This window comes from Zosterops lateralis (genome assembly GCF_965231275.1).
Source record: "Zosterops lateralis genome assembly, chromosome: 2".
Classification (NCBI taxonomy): domain Eukaryota; kingdom Metazoa; phylum Chordata; class Aves; order Passeriformes; family Zosteropidae; genus Zosterops; species Zosterops lateralis.
This window is the reverse complement of record NC_139763.1, coordinates 97,799,172-97,822,565: the sequence shown is the minus strand read 5'-3', so window position 1 is coordinate 97,822,565 and position 23,394 is coordinate 97,799,172.

Genomic DNA, 23,394 nt, shown 5'->3' with positions numbered 1-23,394 from the left:
TACAAGCAAAATGACAGCTGAGAGAACTTTGAAGTTTATCTTCTGCTGCTTATAACTCATACTAGATCACACAAAGAGCCAAACCCAAACAAATGACCAGTAGGAAAGTCTCAGAAAGTCTTATTTCTGAGTAGATGACTACAATTTTTGTGTTATGGCAGAGACAATACTCTTAGACAAACTGCTGGATACTCAAAGAAGGCTAGTCATAAAGAGAGACAAATCATTGCTAATGTTTAAACACATCCTAGCCCTTGTATAAAATACACATAACAAAATCAAGTCTTAGTGTTCCAGTATCAGTTCAATAAAGTCATCTTTTTTCTTTCCAGTCAATTCTTTCCCTTTCCATGGAACTGAGCTTCCAAGCTCAGTCTTACAAAACAACATCTGCTTTTTTATACACTTCTATACCTATAATTGGCATGCTTTCAAGTTCCTAGTCTTTTCTTGAAGTAGAGGTTAATCTTCCTTAGAAGCTTTTAGAAGCTTACCTTTTATTCTTGGAAGTTTGCCTTTTATTCCTGTTTAATTTTGCTCAAGGAAGTTCTTTTGCATTCCACAAAAGTGTTTCATGAAACTGCTTTAGAAATCAAGTGGTGATGCTCACAGCATATCACATTTGAACTACAGAAAAGCCCCCAGAAATATTTTTTACACTTTTTTTTCTTCTCTTTTTTTCAGAAAGATGCTCAATTGTTTTTGCTTTTTAGGCCAACACTTTTCAGAATATCAAAAATTGTTGCTGCCCTGTCCTGATTTCATCTGCAGTACTGTTAATTCTCTTCCTAGTAGCTGCTGTAATCTGTAATGGTGTGTTTGGGATTTAGAATGAGACTAAAGTTTAAAACACACTGGTGTTTTTAGCTGATGCTAAGTAGTGCTTACACTAAATCAAAGCCTTTCATGCTTCTCCTGTGGCCTCACCATCCAGTTGAGGGGTTGAGGGGAACAAGAAGCTGGGAAAGAACACAGAAGGGACAGATGACCACAACTGTCCAAAGGGATATCCCACACCATGGGACTTTTTTCTCAGTATATAAACGATGAGGAAAGCTGGCTGAGGGGGGCACTGCTTGGGAACTGGCTGGGCATCAGTTGGCAGGGAGTATGTAATTGTATTGCACATCACTTGCTTTCTATATTCTAATTCTATCATCATCATCATCATCATCATTATGATCTCTTTTTTTTCAGTCCTATTAAATTGTCTTTATCTCAATACAAGAATTTTACTTTTTCTTTCCCCAGGTTCTCTCCCCCATCCCATCAAGGCTGTATGGTGATTAGCTTTCTGCTGGGTTAAACTATGACAATTATTTATTGCTACAGAAGCACAGGAGGGGTGATACACACGTCTAGGTAAAGCTTTACTGATTTCTATAAACAGATGCAGCAGTACAAGCAGCTTTTGTGGCTCTTTTCCCTACTTTTAGAAAATTCTACCTTATGAATGTAATAAATGCAATAAATTCATAAATGTCAGAGGTTCATTTAGTGAGCAGGACACTGTTGCTCTGGTTTGTGGATCCTGGGCAAATTCACATTAAGCATTCTGAAATTAAATAACACAGGACAAGATATTAGTTTAAATTCAAGCCAGAGCCAAATTCATATAACTTGCTCTGAAATTTTGAGTGTTAGCTGGATGAAAAAGAAATCATCACATTTTGTTTCATGCTGGTGATCCTGGCTGCCAGATTTAGTGAGTGATTAGCAGTACAGAGTACAACAAGAGCACAGGAGTACAAAGCAAAGTGAGGGCATGCTACCTGATGAAGCCCTCAAACATTGTAGAGCCAGGATGTCACCAAGCAGCCAGACTGGGTGACCAGGCTGACTGAGAGGAGAATACCATTAATGTTTAAAAAAATAAAAAAGCTTTCTCATCCTCTGCAGACTAGGTCTGCTTCTGGAGTGGTATTAATGGAATAGTAGAGAAGGAGACCTGAGCAATTTGGATGCTATTTGTGTAGCTGAATGGGAGACATCAAGCCTCTACAAATCAGTTCCCTGGGTGGCTTGCAGACAGGAGAACTTTCACTTCACCCTCTACTTCCACAAGGAGGGAGGCTGAGCTATTCTTTTAGTACATAATAAAAGCAGAGACACTGACATGCCAAACACGTCCAGAGGCCTTAGCTGAGGTGATTACTGTAGCTAGCCTTTCACCCTTGCCTTGGCCTAAAGAGTCTCAATGTGTGTAAGTTTAGTTATTAAACTGGTAACTCCTAAAATGGGAGCTCATAAAAATTTGTAATACAACGTGGAAGATACTTTTATATATATTCACTTTCAACAGGATCTATTAAAAACATAGGCCTTAGAAATCTTTTAAATCTATTTAAAATCACATAAAACCTCTTACAAACGTATCACCTTTACCCCTCTAACACATAGATAGGAGTGCAAAGAATATAACATCCAGATAACCTGATGTAGAAACAGCCAGCTGGTAAATTCACACCTGGTTTCTTGACTTCTTTGTGGTAGGGGAGAAGGACAAAAAACAAAGAAAAATTTCTGACTGTCTGATAGAGATGAGGTTGGAGTTCACAAGACACAAGTTCACAGATTTCTATTCTCTTTCACTACAGGTACAAACATTAACACGATATTGGGTCTCTGAAAGATTTTTCTTGAAGAGTGTTCAACCTGCACATACAATCAATATAAACTCAGGCTCACTACACATTTGAACCTGAGATGTACTTTGGCACTGGAAGATAGCCAGCCAATTTAGGAGTATACATCACAGGAATTATGAGAAATAATATTTAATGGAAAAGAGTTCATTTGTGGAGCAAATGCGGTGTAGACAAGCAAAATACAAGTATCTTATTTTCCTCTTTCTATACGTGCAGGTGCTATGCAGCTACAGGGAATTCAGGGAGGCAAAATGCTGCGGGAAGGTAAGAAATAAAAAAACAACCAAAATTGGTGTTTCTTAGAACAGCCCCCTCTTCTCACCCCTGGAAAGCAGAAGTGGTCTCAAACTCCACTGGAACTAAATCACATGAGAGCCATTATTCCATCTGAAACACAAAGCATGTGTTAGCACTAAATAATTCCTATGAAATCTGAACTATATAATTCATCCTATATTACCTCCTTCCCTGGAGATTTTTATTTCATTAATGAAAAACAAAAGTCTTGTTTTTTAAAAAAATACACTGTTCAGCACTTCCACTTGAAAAATGCCTTGATCTTAAAAAAAGCAGCCTCATCAGTTTAATGGCTGTTTGTTGATTACATTCCATTAAAATGGACAAAAAATATAGCTTTGTAAGAGGAAATTTAACCTTTCAATTAAAATACACCTTCTTGTCACTCCTCCACCTTGGTCTCTCTATTCCATTCCCTTTTAGATATTTATTATTCACCTCCTTTCTGCTCTGATCTGAAAGCTTTTGCCAAGGCATAGTCTGATGAAAAACAAAGCCTGGTTTCATCCCAGGTACATGAAGGGACTGTGACAAAGGGTGCCATTGCCTCAGTTCCCTGTCTCATAGGTAATGCACAGTTATCAGGTAGGAAGACTGTCACAGCAGCTTATAAACTGAAGAGGGGACATTAACATCGCACTTTGTGCCTCTGTTTCTCCTGTAGACCAGTTGCCCTTAGGGAAAACACTTCCATCAGAGACAAGCAGCTCAGTACTGCTCTCTGCTGCTTATTCCAGCTTTTGCAGCCGCAGCTTTAAACTGTCATTGAGAAGAGAAATCCGTCAGGTGTAGGGAAAAAAAACAGAGGATGATCACTTCAAGTGCTTCATTCTATGGTTAAATTAAATTTAAGCCCTCTTCCCATTCACTCCCTTCTCTCACCCTTACAAGAGACTTGCTTTCTGAACTGTCTTCCCTTTGAATTCTAGAGGGGAAAAAAAGTCTATTTTTCAAAATTTGGTGCTTGATCTCATACAATATTCAAACTACCTTGCATTCACCTTTTCAAAGAAGAATGCACACTATAAAGAACACACCAGGCATTATTTGTCACTTCCACACATTAGTGCACTGTGGCTGACTGCAAATAAGTCAAGCTGGTTTATTTCTAAAGCAAATGCAAATATAGGGAGGTGGTGGGAAGGGGATGGGGAGGTAAGGGAAGGGGCAGGGGAATTTAATAGCTCCCTTAAAGAGCAAGAAACATTTTAAAACAGTTGGAAAATACAGCTGGCTGAATCCTTATTCTTAGCATGTTTTGGCTAAGACATGACTTGGGGCATGAGCCACTGTGGTCTAGGACACCAGAGAAGACTCATTCAGTCTTGCAATGGGTCTGCAAATGCAAGAGGACAACTGCCAGTACAGAGCAGGGATACAAGAGGAGATAACAGCAAGAGCACAGAATTCTCAGTCTCATTTTATCTACTGCTCCAGGGACAGCAACAGCAGAATGGGAAAAGTTGCTCAGCTCCACTTGAAAAGTCTCAACACAACCCATCTTGTCCAGAGCAGTAGTTAAGACAGCACGTGGTGTATGGGCATAAAGAGAAAAAGAATGGAAGCTAGTGCCTGGCCTACTAATGGAGGTCTGTGGCTTTAGCTAGTACCGGTAGAAAACTTTGATCAAATACCCTGGCTACCACTGAAGCAGACAGTTCTGCTGTTAAAAGATTTACAGCTACTAACAGCACACAAGAGTACAATATGTTGGAAAGTGTTATTGAGTGAACATTTGAGAAGGGGTTTCAAAAATGAGGCATATGCACATTTAGCCTAATATGCTTTAATAGCAAGTGTCAGAAAATGTCAGGAAGGTTACTGGATACTGCAGATCATCCTCTTCCTATAGGCATAACCACGCTGAAGTGCTCATATCAATGGTTTCAGAACTGCCTCAGCTGGAACGGGAAGGCAGACCTGATCACACAGTGATTTGAACATCCTCTGCCTGATGTGCTTCCAAAGGAGCCTGACCTTGTTAGGCAGGGAACTGCAGGCAACTAAGACATCAGAGAAATTGCTGGCAGTAACAGGAGGCTAAAACTTGGGTAGGGAGGATCATCTTGAAGCAACTAGACTTAAGAGCTCTAGTTTCAGAGGCAGCTCTTTGACCTATGTGAAATCCACGCCTGTGAAATGGGGATACCACCTTTTTTCTTTCTGCTTAGAACACACAACCTCATTAAAGTGGGATGTGGTGGTGCTTAAATTCAATTCCAATTGGGTTTTTACTGCTCCAGTTTGGTTTTATAATTTGTGTTTTATAATTTTGTAATTATTACTATTGTTTAAGATGGCCTCTCCTTCCCTCTCCTTCTCTCCTTCTCCCCTTCTCCCCTTCTCCCCTTCCCCCAGACTTTCCCGCCAAAACCTTGGTTGTCCTGGTAACCCTATCCCATAATAGTTGTTTACCACCTTTCTGTTAAGTGTCAATCTTTAAGTTATATAACTTCCCCACCCCCTCATCATGTATTCCTCCTCCCCAAGTTACCTATTATTGGTTCAAAAGTTGTGCATCCCCTCATTATACGATGGCAAAAGGTTGTAATTGGTCCCACGCAATCCCACCCCTGTAACCCACTCAATAAAGAGCCGTGGCATCCCGAGGTCAGCGTCTCTCTCGGAGCGCTGCCTTGGGGAACACGCACCCCTTGGTTGCACACCCTGAGAGTCCCGCCTTTCTATTCTGCGCACTATCCGCACCGTGGTCGAGTTTGCCCACGCCTCTGGCAAAGTGGCCCCTGGATGTAGTGGCGGCAGGGCTGGCCGGAACTGCACCCATTGGAAAGCCGAACCACTGCAGTGGGAACCACACAAGGACATACCAGTTAACTACAACTGAAATCACACAACAATGCAACACTTTTCACTACACATGGCTTGTTTTCTGGCATCAGTCTTTGCTGATACTTCCAGGTCCCCGTAAAATGTAAAGCTCAAGAAAGAGTAAACTAAGAAATGTTTCTTCCCCAAATGACTGCGCTGTGCTAAGGAAGGGAAAACCCAAAACCATTGCTACATTTTAGACTGAGAGCCTCTGATATCAAGGATTTAAAACTCAATTAATAACTCATAATAAGTACTGAATTTATTTCTTGTTGCAAGGGTTGTGCAACAATTTACGGACTAGGACGGATCAGATGTTTGAGGTAGATTTTTGCTTTGCTCTGAGGCAGGCTTCAGCTCAAGTGCCTGAGACCTTCCAGTTTGCCATGGGGAGCAGGATTAGTCTCACATACTGATTTTGAATTCCATTTCCAGCTTACTGGTTGTTGCTGCATGTGGCTATGAGATGCTTTCTGGAGGTTAATGCCTAAAGCCTAGACCATTCAGTTCCTCTTAATGCAACTTTCATTGCTTCAGTGCTTAGGGGATGAAGAGAATCTTATTATTGTTTTAATTTTGCACCTAGTATCAACATATATTTCCACACTTATAACAAGAACAAAATAACATCAAGTAAATTAAGACATGATGCAAAGGAAGAGCTGTTTGGTCTTAATTTATAAATGCAAGTTTTGTCATCACTCTAACTGGAACTCTAAATAATATGAGATAGTCATCAAACATGGTTCTTATTATGCAGCAATAGCTAACCTTCCCAAAAACAGAGGCACTTTTCAGTATCTTATTCATGGTGTTCAGATGGGGTGTCTGCTATCCATGTCAGAGCTCATTTCCTTAGAATTCAAAGCATTTAAATCCAGAGGAAGTTTAGCATGACTCTGCTAGGGTTGGGTGCTTAAATAAGTCCAATTTCTTAGCAGGGCTTGCAAGGGATGAAAATGGGGTAGAACATTTTAAGCTGTTGATTTTATTTGCAGCATAAGGACATGGATTTTTGGGCAAAGCAGTTTTGTGGAATCCAGCCTGGTAACACTAGGTTGAAGAGAAGATCAGTCTGAAATAGCTTGGAGATCACCAGTTGCCCCATGGGAACATTAATCTAGATGAAGCAGATATGCAGTGGCTGCACTAACAATGAAAATTATTAGAGAGAGTGATTAATTTCCTCTTTTTCCTTTTTAGTACCATCTGGCAGTATGAATACAAGACCAGAAGCAAAAAATCCAGTTTTGTTCAGCCTGAGAAAAACTGGTTAGCATGAACTGTTTAGAGAAAGATGCTTCATTGCTTTACAACCATTACTCACCTAGGCATATGTATAAAGGAAAATGTTCGTTTACAAAGAAGTGATCTCTTTCTCATTTCAAATAAAAAGAAGGGGGAAAGGGGTTATTGCATGAGCTGAGCCACTCCACACCCAGCTGTCAGGGCTTGCTGTACCAGTTCTCTGGAATTCACAGGGTGCCAGTGACTTTCCCATTTAAGCAGCTTCAAGTTTTCTTTCATTCATTCATTCATTCATTCATTCATTCATTCATTCATTCATTCATTCCTGTTTGAAGAGAGGACTAGCCCTAGAGCCTTTCCTTACTAAGAAGAAAGCAGAGAATATGCTTTTCCCCTCATTCAGTGTTCACAAGACTGATTTGGACTAGATGCCTGCTCTCCACTGCTAAGTGTTAAATCTTAAGCCAGTAAAACCTTTAAACTATTGCCTTCTTGAGAAAGTCTCCAGTTCCTACAGTGCATACCCTAAAACAATACCCAGTGTGACACAGAGTACCAGCTCAGGGAGGAAGAAAATACACTGCCCTTGCCCAGCTTTCAGAAGAGAGGATGTGGCTTGCAGCAGCCCTGAAGCACTAAACCAGCAGGAGGAACCCCAGAAAACACACAAACTGTTCTTCACACCTCTGTGTAGGTCTTAGATACACAAAGGAATTCATTAATTCTAGTGGAATACATGTTATCTTTCAGTTATTTCAACTGTCAGGATCTTTAGGGAGGTTTTAATGAAAGTTTCAAAGCATCTCAAACAATCTCTATATTTAATTTTCCACCATATCCAAACTGCAAGGGTCCTTAAAACAGTTCTGAACTTTGCAAACAACTACAGCTTGGTTCTAACTCAAAACACTCAGGATGTTAAATGACACAGATGTACTTACCTATTTCATCATTTACAAAGCAAAGCACTTAAAGCCCAAGCAGTGAATATTACAAGCCATAATAAATTTTACATCGGCTACATAACAAACATCCATTATTCATATATTATTCACATTTACATAAAAGGAATGCATTTTTCATCATTACAGGATAACCTTTACTCTGACCTGTGGATTTTCTCAATGTATTTGTTGAACCAGTTTTAGTTTCTAAATATTTTATATTAAGTGTTACATGGGAAATACTATCATTCGTTAACTTTCTGAACTGACAATTTTAATTAGTTTTTCCAGAGGATAGCATTGAACATACAGTTTCATAAAGTGTATAACAGTGTTGATTTATGGAAAAATTATGCATCTTGATTTGCATTTGGGAATGATTAAAGTATTATTAATGTGTAGATACATCTTTTAAGTTTGTATTGGGATTAGAGTTGAAGGTTAGTTATGAAAATAAGATTTAATCCTTCAAAAACCCTGACTCTGCATTTGAGCTATAAGTCAAATGCAAAGGGATCTTAATATTCCTTCTAACCTTCCACTGGATCAGATACTTATCTAGTCAAACACAAAGGCTCATTTCTCCCAGGCAGTCATACATGTACTTACAGTTCCTACTTCATGCAGACCCACTGCACACAACATGTGGATCAGGACTGACACTGAAGCTACTAGATTAAATTTGTTTCTTAGTGAGCAGAGGAAAGTAGGATCAAAAGGTATCTCCTCGGTCATCTTTCTTCCTGCTTACAACAGTGTAAAATATTTGCATATTGATTACATCATGCAGAGGCTATAAAGCTGATGATGTTGTTAAGTATTCATCTATTTAATTCTCATTGCTTGTGTTGCCTAAGTATACTTCAACATGCTAATATAATTTGGCTCTTCCACTGCTTCTAATACAGATTGGATGACATGAAAACCTTGCCCACATATCAACATTCATCTTTTAATTGCTCGCAATGCTTAATTGTGCTAATGAGATAGAAAAGAACCCACTAAGTTAAATATGCAAAATGTTTAGAGGATTACAGCCACAGTACCCATCCTAGTTCTTGGAAACAAACACAGATCCATACAAACCCCAAATTTAAATTCATCTGTAGTTTTGACTGGTCAAACTCTAGATCTGTTGAGACAGCACGATTCCCTATTTATTTTAACACAGTTCTTTATTTCAACACAGTGCTTACAGCAGGAGTTCCTCTTAGTGCAGTACTTTTAATAGTGTGTGGTTTTGGATAGTTTGTTTCTTTTCTGGCATTTTTTCATGTAAGTCTATCCATGCAGAAGCCATATCTCCCTTCTTTATTCTCATTTGCCTTTGCTTGCTGATAAGAATTCTGAATGTAAGACAGGAAGTTAAAGGGGAAATTAGGGAAAAAATCAATTAGGGGACAGCAAAAATGCTCTGAATGAAAGGTGTAAAAAGATTCAAGTCAATACAAGAGAAACCTATCAATTTCCTTATTGTGACTGTATTAGAAAACTGTGGCTTCTGCTTGCCAAAAGCATGAAATCAGTCATTCTTTCCTTTATCATTATAGATTATGGTGACATGACTTAGGTACGGTAAGAGGAGAGATCTAATTACCAACTGATGAGTCATGCTATACAATTTTAGTTGTAATCAGTCATGTTCTAAACAGAATTCAACTTACATGCTGGTAATTATCCACTGTGGATGGAAAGATGTGATGATTTATTTTTCAAACTGGCAGTGCCATCTGATACATTACAAAAAAGCTACAAAAAGAAGTAACTGTCTAACAAAATATTTACACAGCATGAAAAAACATCTAAATTTCTAAGGTGTCATAACCCCAGATTTCAGTCCTGAATGCTAATGGTCATTTGAGTCCACCATTTCCTACATGAGCCGACAAAGCCTTTTCCCAGTTTGTCCCTTCACATTTTATACTGAATTTAATTTGCAATTTTATTGCCCAGTCTTTCAGTCTCGCAAAATCCTTCATCTGTTCTTCTGTTTACCCTTGTCCTGAAAAAACTTTGTATCCTCAGCACTGCCCATCCCTATTTTCTATCTTCTGAGAATATGATGACTGCCACAATGTGTAACAGACACCCATGCAAAATTCTGACTTTTTCCTGCTGGCTTTTATTCCCATCTTTAACTGATTATTTATCCACGATAATTTATCTTATCCATTGCCAGCCTAGTTTTCTTACAAACCTTTGTCAAAAGCCCCTTAAAATTTAGGTAGGCTTTACTAATAAATTCATTCTTATGTGTGCTTGTAGACCCTTCAAAGGAGGCCAAGACGCTTGTAAAGCTGAACTTTAAAGCAATGATGATGACTCTTCTCAAGTAGGTCATGTATTTCCCCATTTACATTCATCATTTATCGTTTTCACTAATTAGCCTGTGAAAATGATCAAGTTTAGAGGCCCCCTACACTGCTGTAAAGACTGGTAATATTTTTCAGTCGTCTGGTACCAAAGAAATCTAAGCCTTCCCAGCAGTGTTACTAAATACACTAATTCACCTGCATTCACCTTGCATTGCAAATTCCAGCTGATTCTAGTTTTCTATTTGTTACTGAATGCTTGGTGTATTTTTCCCTTACCTTTTCCTATGGCTGCTTCAAACTCCATGCAATCCTCTCATGATTGCTTCCCACACGGGGTTCTGACACTTGATTCGAACTTGGGCTCTGTGAAGTCATCAAAGGAAAAACGCACCAAAGAAAATAAAGAATACTATTGAAAATGTGAAGTTTAAATACTGTGGGTAGATCATGCAGCTGGTATGGATGCCTCATTTGTTAGCTGTAAGACTTGTGCTACCTCTGATAAATACTGAGTGGCATTTATCACCCAAACCTACCAGCAGGTAGAGGTAGAGCAGCCCCAAACACCTTGAGTCCTCCACATAGTGCAACTTTTGTTTAAAGACCTTATTTACAAACTTAGGATCTCTAGATTTCAACCTTGGTAATGTATGTTGGGTCATACACTGGAGCCCCTATGGAGAAAAGCAACTGGATTTGCCAAGGAAACTCAGGCATGAGTAGAAAGAAATTCACCCGACAGCAGCCTGGAGGAACAGACTGGAGACAAGAGGCTTTGTCAACCCAATCACAGCTCTGAACAGAAGCATAAACATATGCCTCAGACACCCCTATTAGCCTGAATCCTGAAAATGAGGATGTTGGTCTCCTTCAGAGCCTATAAAGAGAATATGTTTGGCTCAGTGCTCAACTTCTACATGATTATTATTAGGAGAGATAGATTCTAACTTCTGTAATTCAGATTCTCCTTCATAAAACATGGGGATCAGAGTCCTGCCCTGTACCTCAGGGGGAAAAACACATTAAATATTTCAAAATGCTCCAATGTAGCTCCTGGAATGGAGCTCTCAAAATTAATGTCTTACAGGGAACTCAGAGAATTCAGAGCAATTAGTTTTGTTAATTGCTGTATTTTGTAATTTTGTGCACATTTCAGGAAGTTTCTTGTTCAGCTCTGTTGAAGACTATTTTAAGTTACCTAAGCCAGCTTAGACAAGGACCCTGCTCTCAAATCTAGACTGAAAATGCTATGAAAATTATAGTGTTTGGATATTTTGGCATTTTATACCAATTTTACACTAGATGCTCATAAAGAGAAAGCGTGTGACTAAATGAAATGTAATGACAATTTTTTCAATATTGGAGAAGTTTAAGTTTTAGTTGGAGACTCAGGCTGATTTTTATTTTATCATATAAATTTGATCTTCTATGATAAATATAAAGTTATTATAGAGTTTATAAAATAGGTATTATTATTTACTTAATGGCCCATTACAACTTCCACAGAGAATTTATATTTCACAGATCATTGACTTGATAGATTGTGACAGCTCTTCTGAAGATGTTCTGGTCTACTGGGTCATTACAGATAGCATGAACAGACAGTAAATCTGTGTCCTAAATATCCCAGTAACATTTTGCTCAAAACATTTAAATGAATGGGATCAAACCTGCTCAAAGCATTTATTTTCTTTTTAAAAGGCAAACCAGCATGAGACATATTACAGACTATTTTCTAGCAAGTACTTGAAAAAGACATTGCAAATTATACAAATGTGTTTTTATGTATGCACTATTGAAACCAGCAGACATCACAAAAGATAGAGGAAGAAATAGGTCTGTCTCAGGGAACTTACACTGTAAAGCCTCATATCCCAAAGATATCCCCTCTTGGTTTCAAACACAGTAGTGAATAATCTCTCTGGATTTTATTACAAGATAACTAGTCCCAGCCCTGAAGACTATTTGTAACCTTCCTCCCATGAATTGTCCATTGCTTTCACAGAAATTGTTTGTTCAGGCACCTACTTGTTCTCTCATGATTTCAGACTAGTTTTGGGAGGCAGGGAAATCCTTCAACAAGTGAGGAGAAAAACATTTGAGCAGAAAGGCAGTAGTAATCTGTAATCAGGAAGCATCACTTCTAGACAAGGTGTAAAATTTGATGATCTCTTAGACTCTTTGAAATAAAGATGAACATTACTGATGCTGTTTTAGGATCCAGAAACTGGCTGGAAAAAAGCCCTTTTTTTTCCCTTTTGAACATCACAATGAAATAAATAATTCCTCCAGCTGCTATCCCATCTTGTCAAAAGTGGACAATCTAAACTAGAAGCTGTTTGTTAAAGTAAGACAGAACGAAAACAGTGAGATCTTGAATTCTAATGCCAAGAATGAAGAATGGCATCCCATAGCCACTGATTTAAATTCGAAAACTTCAATTACTACTTAAAGATCAGATCTATTGCAACACCTGACAATAGAAGCATGCAAACAAAATGCACCAGATAGAATGACATAGGGAATGGAATGTATTTTAAAAACGGTCAGTGAACAATAGCAGGTGAAAAAAAAGGCAACATTTTGATTTGAGTAGGCTTAGATTCAGGAGAGCAGAGATTTAGCACTTGGCCTAGGGCTGCTGCTGATTTCCTCAGAACAGCTCTGCAACAGACACTTTGGAAGAGCAAATCAGTTTAGAGGAATCTAACCAACCTCTTCCTACCAAAGTTTAAAAAAAGATTGATTCTAAACCAGCTGCTGCTTGGGAGTAGAGAAAGGTTAGATGAACAGAAACACTATTAATAACAAAAATGGCAACAGAGAGGTGTGGAAATTATATATATGATATATACTGATATATACTGAACAGAACAGAAACATAAAGATCAACTGTTTAGCAGCAGAGGAAAGCATTTTTCTGCTGAAAAATACTTGTTGTCTATTGCTGTGTCTCATAATGAAGCCCTATCATGGGACAACAACAACAACAACAACAAAAGTTTCAGTATTTTTATGTTTATGTTTTTATATTGGCAAGTTACCAGCTAACTTAAAATTAGTTCAGATTAAATTAACCAGCAAACATCTGATGGAACAGGCTGATGTACCTGTGATTCACATCTGGACATTTGGCAGCAACATCCATCTGGCAAGCAACCATAGTTTTATACAAAATATGGTGCTATGACCAGCACTCTTCTTTCCCTATCTGAATTTTTAAAAGCAGAGCTGACCACCAGTGATGTCCATGCAGGCAATCCATGCTGGCAGTGCAGCACCTTGCACGTGGACCTAAGCAACAGCGATGCTGATTAGAACTATAAGTGAGGCAGTGACATCTTGAGAAATATAAGACTTCCTCTCTACCTTTTTCCCCCATAATTTCCCACTGTTAAACCCAGAGCTGCATGCTGTATGGGCTGACATTAACTACCTTTGCCCTTGGCCTTCTGGCTGGCAGAAGGTTCAAATTCAACTGCTGGATTTCTGCAGAGATCCCACTCTGGTATAAGGCATTTCACACTGAGGCACCACAGCATTTAGCTTTTGGAATAGGAAAAGAGTGTACTAATTTCAAACTCTGCATTTGAATCTACTACTGAGAGGCTGGTAAAGTTCTGTGCAAAATACTTCTATTTTACACCTAAGAAAGTAAACTTCATGCTTCTACTTATCAGTAACATGGCTCACCAAGCTCTTTCACATGCATGGAAAACAGTATCAACCAATCCTTAGTCTTACTCTATTTTTGGTTTTGTTGAACTTATGCTTTAAGACCATATCACATTTTATTTGAGACAATGTATTTACAGACAGGACCTAGGTTAAGGAGGTAGAAAAAACAGATTAAACAAGATCTTGGTGCTATTACCAACTTAAATATACCAAGTTTTAGCCTTTCTTCTCTTTGTAAATTATGAAATAAGAATTCTCCAAGCTTTCATATTAGAAGTGGAAAGAGACAGAGTAGAAAGTATGTTCTCTGCATTCTTTTAGACAGGATAATAGATAACAGCCTGGGGTGTTAGAATGGCTGATTAGCCAATTTTCTCCATACTTCTCCAAACTCCCACTTGCATTGTCTTTTAAAGTATTGGCTGAGATCCATGACTACTGCTTATTTTCCTGGGCAACTAAGCTACTTTTACACCGCCTGGCCTGTCAATGCTCACTTTGGGCAGCACATGGGATTTGACAAAAATAAACTGAGTAGCCCCATCACAGCCACTTGGGACAGTATGAGAACAGGTGATTCATTTGCAGAAACTGATTTATACAATAGGTTTTGCCCTTGTTTTTATCTAAGAATACTTCATGGCTGGGTTTCATTTTTCTGAAATGTGATTATTATTCAGAATTTATTGTATATAAAAGGAGCTGCATAGTTTGTAGTTTGGTAACTATTAACTGTCATGATTATCTTGAAAGAGTGATCTTCAGTAATACTGATTGCTCATATATGCTAAGGATTGGACACCTGAAATCTAATAAATAGCAAAAGGTAAAATCTTCCAATGGCTCTGCATAGGTGAGTGGGATGCTGGGCAACAGGCATATCTACAGAATTCTAAAAATGTCCCAATAAAGGCAATGCTATCTTTTACTAAATTCTGGGCTTTCTGCTGGAGGATTAACACAAAGATCCAATCCATCAACCCATGTTGTGGGTTTTTTCTGTTTGTAACCAAAACAATGAAATTTACTTTTACTATCACATCCACAAATAAATGTCTGCATGTGCTGAGAACATTTGTGACACAGACATTTGTTGCTGTGAAGGGTGATCTATCCAGATCCTGGTCTGGTGTCGCTGTGGTTAATCTGGATTTCCCCACGATCCCAGCTGTGGAGCACATTTCTATGCACTCTCTTGGGTACTTTTCTAGGGCCAGTTTTCATAGCTGACATTTTTGGAGCAACAAAGTTCTGGACATGCTATGAACACATACCCCACCTCTGTCACTCCTTCCCTCTCCTTTCAGGGACCAGAGGCTGCACCTCCTGCTCTGCCTGCTGCCATTCCAGGATTCCATGAGAGGCTCGTCCCTGCTGTAGGAGTGTCACTTGCAGGCCAGGCACCAAGAGGCATGACCATCATTTCCTCTGTTTTCTGTAGCTCTTCCTAATGTTATTACTGGATTAACAACATTCCCCAGGCACCACATATATCTGCTGGAACAGTTATTTTTAAGTACCTCTGAAAATATCTCCCCTTTCTTTCTAAATTAACTATAGGAAAAGCAAAAGAGTCGTTTTACAACAAACAACAAGCCTAGAAACTACTGAAGAATATCCATTTCCATTTTATTTAATTAAGCTTGTCCCTGTCAAGATTCCTGATATCCATTTTTGAGGTTATCCTTCCTAGGAAAAAAACAGTTACAGAATTAGTATGACAGGAAGATAAATAAATATTTGTTAGGCATGTAGTTACATCATTTAAATTCATTATTTCAGCCTCCCCTAAATTTTTTAAAGCAGCGATCATCTTTTTTTCTTCAAATTTTGATCTAGGATTGTTTTGAACAAACATCTGTTCCCTTCTCATGAGAAAAAGTGACTTAATATTTGATTAACAAATGCAATTTCACAGTTGTCCATAGAGGTAAACTCTGTGCTCACTGCCTGAATATTAGCAAGTTCTAAAAGTTTGTCAGAATGAGAAGTAAATAAATTTCATATCTAAAAGATACCATTGCTTTGTCTTGCTCTGTGTTAATGTTTTGTAGAAGGAAAATTTCAATAATCATCACATAGCCTATCAGAAGCTTTCCTTTTTGAAAACGGCTTCCAAAGAGTTTAGATGCACATGGATTACTTTCACAGCTGTTGTGTTGCCAGAAAAGCACCTAAAGGAGGAAAGCTCTGTGGCAGAGATGGAATGCCATGCAAAAAGGTGCTGGAGAAGCACTGGCATGAAAGAGAGCACTGTGTATGAAAACAAATGGTCGTGCTATGCATGGTTAGAAGGATTGTCTTCTGGACCAGGCACTAGGCTGGGATCAGAAGATCTTGGTTGGGTTTCCAGTTTTGCATAAGTCCTTGTCTGACCTTGAGCTGGAGAGTCTTTCAGTTCTATCAGAAAGAGGTAGTGCTAAACTATTTAATCTTTTTTGACTGCAGGTTTTCTGAGGTAGGAGCTGTCTTCTACTGTGTGGTTGTACAATGGCTTTAGTGCACTTGGGCTTCTCATCTGGGATTTTTAAGCTCTAGTAATGAGGATAAAGCTGATTTAGGAGACAGGAGTTTTTTAATTGCACCTGTCAGTTGTGCTTGACTAGTTCAGATCAGTCTTCAGTGTTTTGCTTATCTGTTAATTTAATGCACTATGCTTAGAAATCTGGAAAATATATACCTGAAATACCCTACCCAAGAGGATTCTGTACCCAGGTGGGTGTTGTTCCCTGGGAAAAGAGACCAAGTGATACAACAAGAAATTGCCTCAAGTTGTGCCAGGGGAGGTTTACACTGTATACCAGAAAATATTACATCATCAAAAGGATTGTCAAGAAGTGGAACAGGCTGCTCAGGAAAGTGGTTGAATCACCACCACTTGCGGTATTTAAAAGAGGTGTAGATATGGCACTTATGCACACAGTTTAGTGGTGGACTTGGCAGTATGAGGTTAATGGCTGGACTCAGTCTTAAGGGTCTTTTCCAACCTTAGGCATTCTGTCATTACATGATTCTCTATTTACTTTTCTTTAGTCCAGTTTAAACTCTGGTTTATTCTTGTGTCATTTCAGTGAATCTCCAGAAGTATCTGAAGTCCATCCTGAGACTGCACCTCAGAAAAACAGCAAGTTTACCACAGCAATTTGGATGACAAAAAAAAGTTAAATGAACACTGTCCTACTTGCTGGACTTAAAACTCTGTGATGGGCAGTATCCATTTCAGCTGATTACAGATCACTTCCACTTCTTGTGAGCTGTTGGAAAAAAGATTATCTTCCCTCACAGGGAAGGCTGTGGGACTGAGGAGAAGACCATGGGTAAGAGGAATGTTTCCTGCCCGCACAGTCCAGTGCAGCCTTCTGCAAGAGTGAAAAAGTTCCTGCAACAGAGAGCAGATGGTGGCTGCTTGGGTTCTGAGGAAAAATTTCCAGTGGTGAGAGCAAGGCAAGAACAAGAAAGCCTGAAGGGCATCTGAGGCAGACACAGAGGAGTCTGCTGAAATAACAGACAGCCAGGGGCTGGGCTGCTGGAGGAAGATCACCTTTGGGATACAGAGGGGGCTGTACAGCATTTTTGCAGCCTAAAAGTTGAACATTACTGCATTGGGAATCAGTCTGAAAGAAAGACTGCTCCATCAGGACAAAAAAGGGGCATGAGGTAATTTTGTTCACCAACCCTGTATGTGAATTTCAGTTTACTCTAAGCTTTCCCAGTACCAAAAGACTTTGGGGTTAGAATGCAGGGTGTCCACAACATGCAATCCTGCCAAATCCTGTATTCTGACCTTCAAAGCCGTTTCCACTGTGTGAGTGTTTACTTCAAGGAAATGGTCCTAAGAAGGGCACCAATCCACCCATCTCCCCCCTCTCCAAGATCAGGAACCTATAAAGATCTGCCTTGTCAAAATCGTGATTAAAGTAAAGAGTTTGGAAGCAGACATCACAGGAAATGGAACTGAACTGCTAACCCTTGGGTACCCACAGACTCTGCAGGGTACAGGACCTACCTGCAGGGAACGCAGCTAAGGGAACATTCAGGCTGACCTGTGGTAAAGACTATCCAAGATATTTTGATGCTTTCTTAGGTAACTTTTCTTAAAAGTTTATGGAGTTAAATCGAAAAACTAGTTTGAAAAAAACCCCAGTAAAATCATCAAAAGTGACAACTATATCAGACACAGAGAATTAAGTCATCTGTTCATAAATTCAGGTTAAAGTTATCACTATTGAAACCACAAATTGCTTTCACATTCCTTTATTATTAGAAGCATTTTAAGCTTTATTATTTTAGCTTTTTAGGCAGTTACTTATCTGGGCTCTGGGAGCCACACAATTAATTGAAAGGATTTGAACCTATATCTTGCATCTCCCAGGAGTGTGCTCACAACCATTATTCTGAGGTGGTTTTCTCTTGTTTCCTGCTCTTTCTTTTCCAACTTGTGTAAAATGCTTAAAAAGTCATTGAGAGGGAAAGAAATAACCAGGTGGTGACAGCAACTTCATGAGTCAAAAGGATGGGACATGGATCAGTAGGAATACACAGATATAGAAGCCTGTGGAAAGATAAGACACTCACCTGAAAGTTGAGAACTTTGGATTCTGATTCCTTGTGAAATAAAATAACTAAACCATGAAAAAAAAAAAAAATAGAACATCAACACTTCCTTTTTCAAAGGGCTTCAAATTTTTCATTTCTCATATTAAAAAGAAAAACAAGAGAAAAAACTAAAAACTAGAAATTGCTAGTGGAAGCAATAGCATCATGAACAGTTGAACAGTAAAATTTTTAAAGTGAAAAGCATATAAAGAACAGCTGAGATAATTTGGCCTGTTCAGCCTGAAGAACAGACTGAGAGGTGTCTTCATTCAGGTGTGCATCTGCCCTAGGGAGGGCAGCAGTGGAGGAAGCTCTGATCTCCACTCTCTGGTGACCAGCAGAGCACACAAGGAAAGGGGATGAAGGTGCATCAGTGGATTTACCTTCACTGAGAAAACATCTGGTCACTGGAATGGCCTCCCAGGGAAGAGGCCATGGCACCAAGCCTGTCAGAGTTCAGGGAGTGTCTGCATGATGCTCTTGGTCATATGGTTTAGCTTTAGGTAGTTCTGTGAGGAACAGGGTCTCTTCTTGATCCTAATGGGACCCTCTCAACTCAAGATAATCTGTGATTCTATCAACGCAAGATAATCCGTGATTCTATGATGCTATCTATGATCTACACTTTTTAAAAGTTTTATATAATCCAATAGTTCACTACTTCATGCTGCACAATTAGGTCTATTAATTACATTCAACTTATTAATAAGAAGAGTTGAATTATTTTCAGGTTCATGTAGTAAGTGTGTAATTTGTCTTAGCAAATGAACCATTAGATGATATAGAAGGATCAATGTTTCAATTCTTCACAATATTGATACAAAACCAAGATGAAACCTTTTGGACAAGATTATTCTGGTTTTAGAAGTTTCTATTGAGTAGAAAGGCTCTGTAGAGATGGGAGGACAGAGAAATCACTGACTATGATCTGGAATTAGAGAACCACAGGATATTACAGACAACACATTACTATCAGACAATCTTTACACATGAAGATTTCCACAAAATAAAATATAAAAACAGATGAGTAACTCTCAACAATACATCAAAAATTGTGATCTAAGTAAATTTAAGGGGGTTTGGTAGGGTGTGGGGTTTTTTTGTTTTGGTTTGGTTTTTTAATTGTGTAGCTGTTAAAGATAGATGAGGAGAGGCAGAAGGAAATACAAGAAATGAGGACGACCAAATGGTTATTGCAAAGTAAAAAGAGCTTTATGTAATACAGACTCAGATGAAAACAGGACAATGTTATTTTTTTCAGAGATCCTATAGAGCATCTCATTGTGTTACTTTAATTTAATTTCTTAGGGGGAAAGAAAAAAAAACATGTTGAAATGTTAGAAATAAACAGAATATCTAACTTAAAAATATTATCATAGATTGATCTATGTTTACAGTTCAACTCTCAGGACCTGATAATCTTATTTCCATGAAGAGAATACTTGTCAGAAACAATTACATAAAATATCTAGTTTTGAGTCAAAATTCCAAGTGTACAATGAAGACAGACATGGACAGCAGTTTCTCCTTCAATCAAAATTAGTGATAAGAGAACTGGCTTGAGGCTATCTGGCCATGAAAATGGCAGAAAAAGTGTTTCCTTTCTCATCAACTCTAGTGAGCAAAATATCTTCTGGAGGGACCAGGAACAAACAGTAAATTGTCAACATGGAAACACTGGTCAAATAAATGGACTTGATGACATTACAGTGAATTAATGAATTAAACTTATGTCTCATCTTTTAAGCTATATTCGTGTAGACTGTCTATAACATACAGACTGCCAGAAGGACCTGATGCTTCCTTCTTTTAGTCCAGACACAAAAGAATTAACTGAATCTGTTTGAACTGCTTGTGTGTAGTTTCTTCCTGTCTTAGGACAACATTCTTCAATTATCAGGAAGGATGAATGAAATTTTAATATGAGAAGCTGTCAGCTGGATGAAGCTTAGAAGAAACCTCTTCATCAAAAACAGATTTTTAAAGACAATTTTAAGTACGGTTACAAATCTCAAGAGAGTTTCATAAAGGAACTGTCTTATCCCGAAGTACTGTGACTACAGCTGCCTGTGGTTCTGAAATACAAACTAGTGGAACTTGACTCTTTTCAATGAAACTGCCACAGCACAGTTCATATTTCTTGGGTTCTACATTACTTTTGCATTGACATGCGCTGGATGAGAATTAGTAATATTTCAACTGATTATAGTGCTCATGCTTTTACTTTTTCAGAAATATACAAGGAACATTTACTAGTGTTTAGAAGAGCCTCTGCACAGATGTGAAGAAAAATCACCTAAATATTTCACTATTTTAGCTTGCCTCTTTTATTTTTAACCTGTCACTCTATTGTATAAAAATTCAATACTCATGTGATAAATTTTACTTTAAAATATTTCTATTACCTTCAGGAAGACTGGTAACGATTTGTGTTTCCAGTACCAGATATCCATCAGGTACTTTGTTTAGATAGATACATACATCAAATAACTGTTATATTAAAGAACTAAGCCATCTGTTAGTGGCTGACAACACAACAAAACCATAATCACATAATAAAAAATATTGCAAAAAAATGACAGATCTGAATCTGTAATGCAAACACAAGGTACAGACAAAACTGCTGCAGAATAAAACAGAGCAACAAGTTCACTAAAATCACACTCCTTGTTTGGACAGAAAAACAGCAAAGCCCTGGCTCCAAATGCAGTTTTGTCCCTAAACATCGGCTGGTGGAGGGCTGGACACCCCCAGACTGCCTGTGGAAAGGTATATGACACAAACTGGGATTTTACTCTGCCTCTGTCTGATTCCCAGACTCCTGTACACACCAGACAACTTCATGGTTTTGAAGGACATAATTGTCCTTTGATTTGAATTAATCAGAAAAATATTTACAACATCATTTCATGAAATTGTATATTTTGACTCTAAATATTTTTTTCCCGCAAAATGCTGAACAGTCTCAAAACTACCAAATACTTTTCATGGAAAATAAAAAGAGAACAGTGTGACACCCTGAAGATGCAGTCTTATGAATAACAATGATTCAAACAGTGCCAAAGGAATATTTCCAAGTAAGCAGAATACCGCCTTCCCTTTCAGTAGTAATACCATGATAGATAATGCTTTTCAGGAAGAAACTGTAATTAACCAGCTTTACTTCTTAGTAAGGCAATAAAAAAGGGTTCACAAAGATACCAAAGAAAGTCCAGACGAATTCACTAAAATGCAGGGAATCCCTCACACATTAAAATGTGTGCATTAGCATTCATGCACAGGCTCTCATCTGAAGCTTTGAAGAAGAACCTTTCAACACCTAAAGTGCAGGGCATATATTTGCGCCTAACTGAACTTATTGGAAATAAAATAAACTCTTCATAAGTTTAACTATAAATAAAATTAACTCTTCATTATCTCTTTATATTAAATTTAAATTGTATAAAAAAGCAAACACAAACAGACCATCCCTTAAAAAAAAAAAAAAAAAAAAAAGGCAAAAGCATGCCACCAAACAAACCATCAACTCAAGCACAAAGCAATTTCCACATGTTCTGCAGAAAATGCTACCACAACAGTGCTCATTCTTGGTCAGTTCTGCTCAAGGACAACAAGGAATATCAGTCACCAAGGATGCCAACACACTCATTTGGTGGCATAGTGTGACTGCACACATGGGTACATTTGGTTCTCATCTGGCCCACAGCTGGCAAGCCTTCTGCTTGGTCTCTCCTTCTGCTTGTGCCAAGATGCACACCAGTCTGCAGAGACAAATTCACAAATATTAAATGTGGAGTCATCAGAGCCCCTCTAAAATGCCAACAGTGCTGCTTTTGAATCACCTAGTATTAATGGAGAACATTGAAAACCAGACCTCCATGCAGCTTGACCAGCTTGTTCCATCCCTGAACAGAGTTAATTTATATGAGCTACTGTGTAGTACTGTGCACCAAAATAATATGTAATTGCTAAGTACATTATGTGACGATCATCTGAAATCTTCCTTCTGAAAAACATTAAAACCGAGCAAGAAAAATTTTAGATTCCTCTTTTACAAACCCAAACTCTACTGTTTAGAATTTCTGCTCCCATGATTCAAGAAAAGTAACTACAAACTACTAATGAATTAGCATTCCCAGAAAGCAAAGGTGAGAGCTGAACTCCATGTTGAACAATAATCCAAAGAAAAAAATAATAAAAGCTACAAAGGAAAGGCAGGTAATTTAAAGACTCAAAAATGGGTTTTTTTTAGCATACTTCCATATGAGTATGTGATACTATCAAGCAACATGGAGCTGCTCAGTGATGTTTTAGTCGCCACCTATAAATCTGATAGAAAGTTTAGTTACTGCCTGTTTTCTCTAATTAAATGCTACTCTAGAATAACTTGGCAGATCTTGGCAAAACAAGGGGTTTTTTTTATGGAAACCTCTCTATTTTTTTAAGCAATGACTGGAAGGCTTTGCAGGTCCAAAGTAAATTTTGTAGTAAAATTGAAGAAAACAAACCACAAAAATAGCCCCCAAGTCCCAGCCCCAATGCCAAACAAGAAGAAAAGGAGCTCAGGGCATTCACTGATAAAACCATTCTGCTAACTTGTAGCCCAGACTTGGGTGCACACTGAGCCCTTGTACACTCCTTGGCACTTTGCTCTCTCCCTCTAGTGAACAAATGTGGGAGCCTCATTCTTTAGCCCCTACAGAACTGTCCTGCTTTCCAAGCACATCAAACTAACTGTGGTGAACTGTAGTGCTCTATCTATTTCTGGAAGGTACCAACATCCAAATCTATTTAATCTAGAAATGTATGCAAATGAAGAAATTTGCATGGGTCAATCAC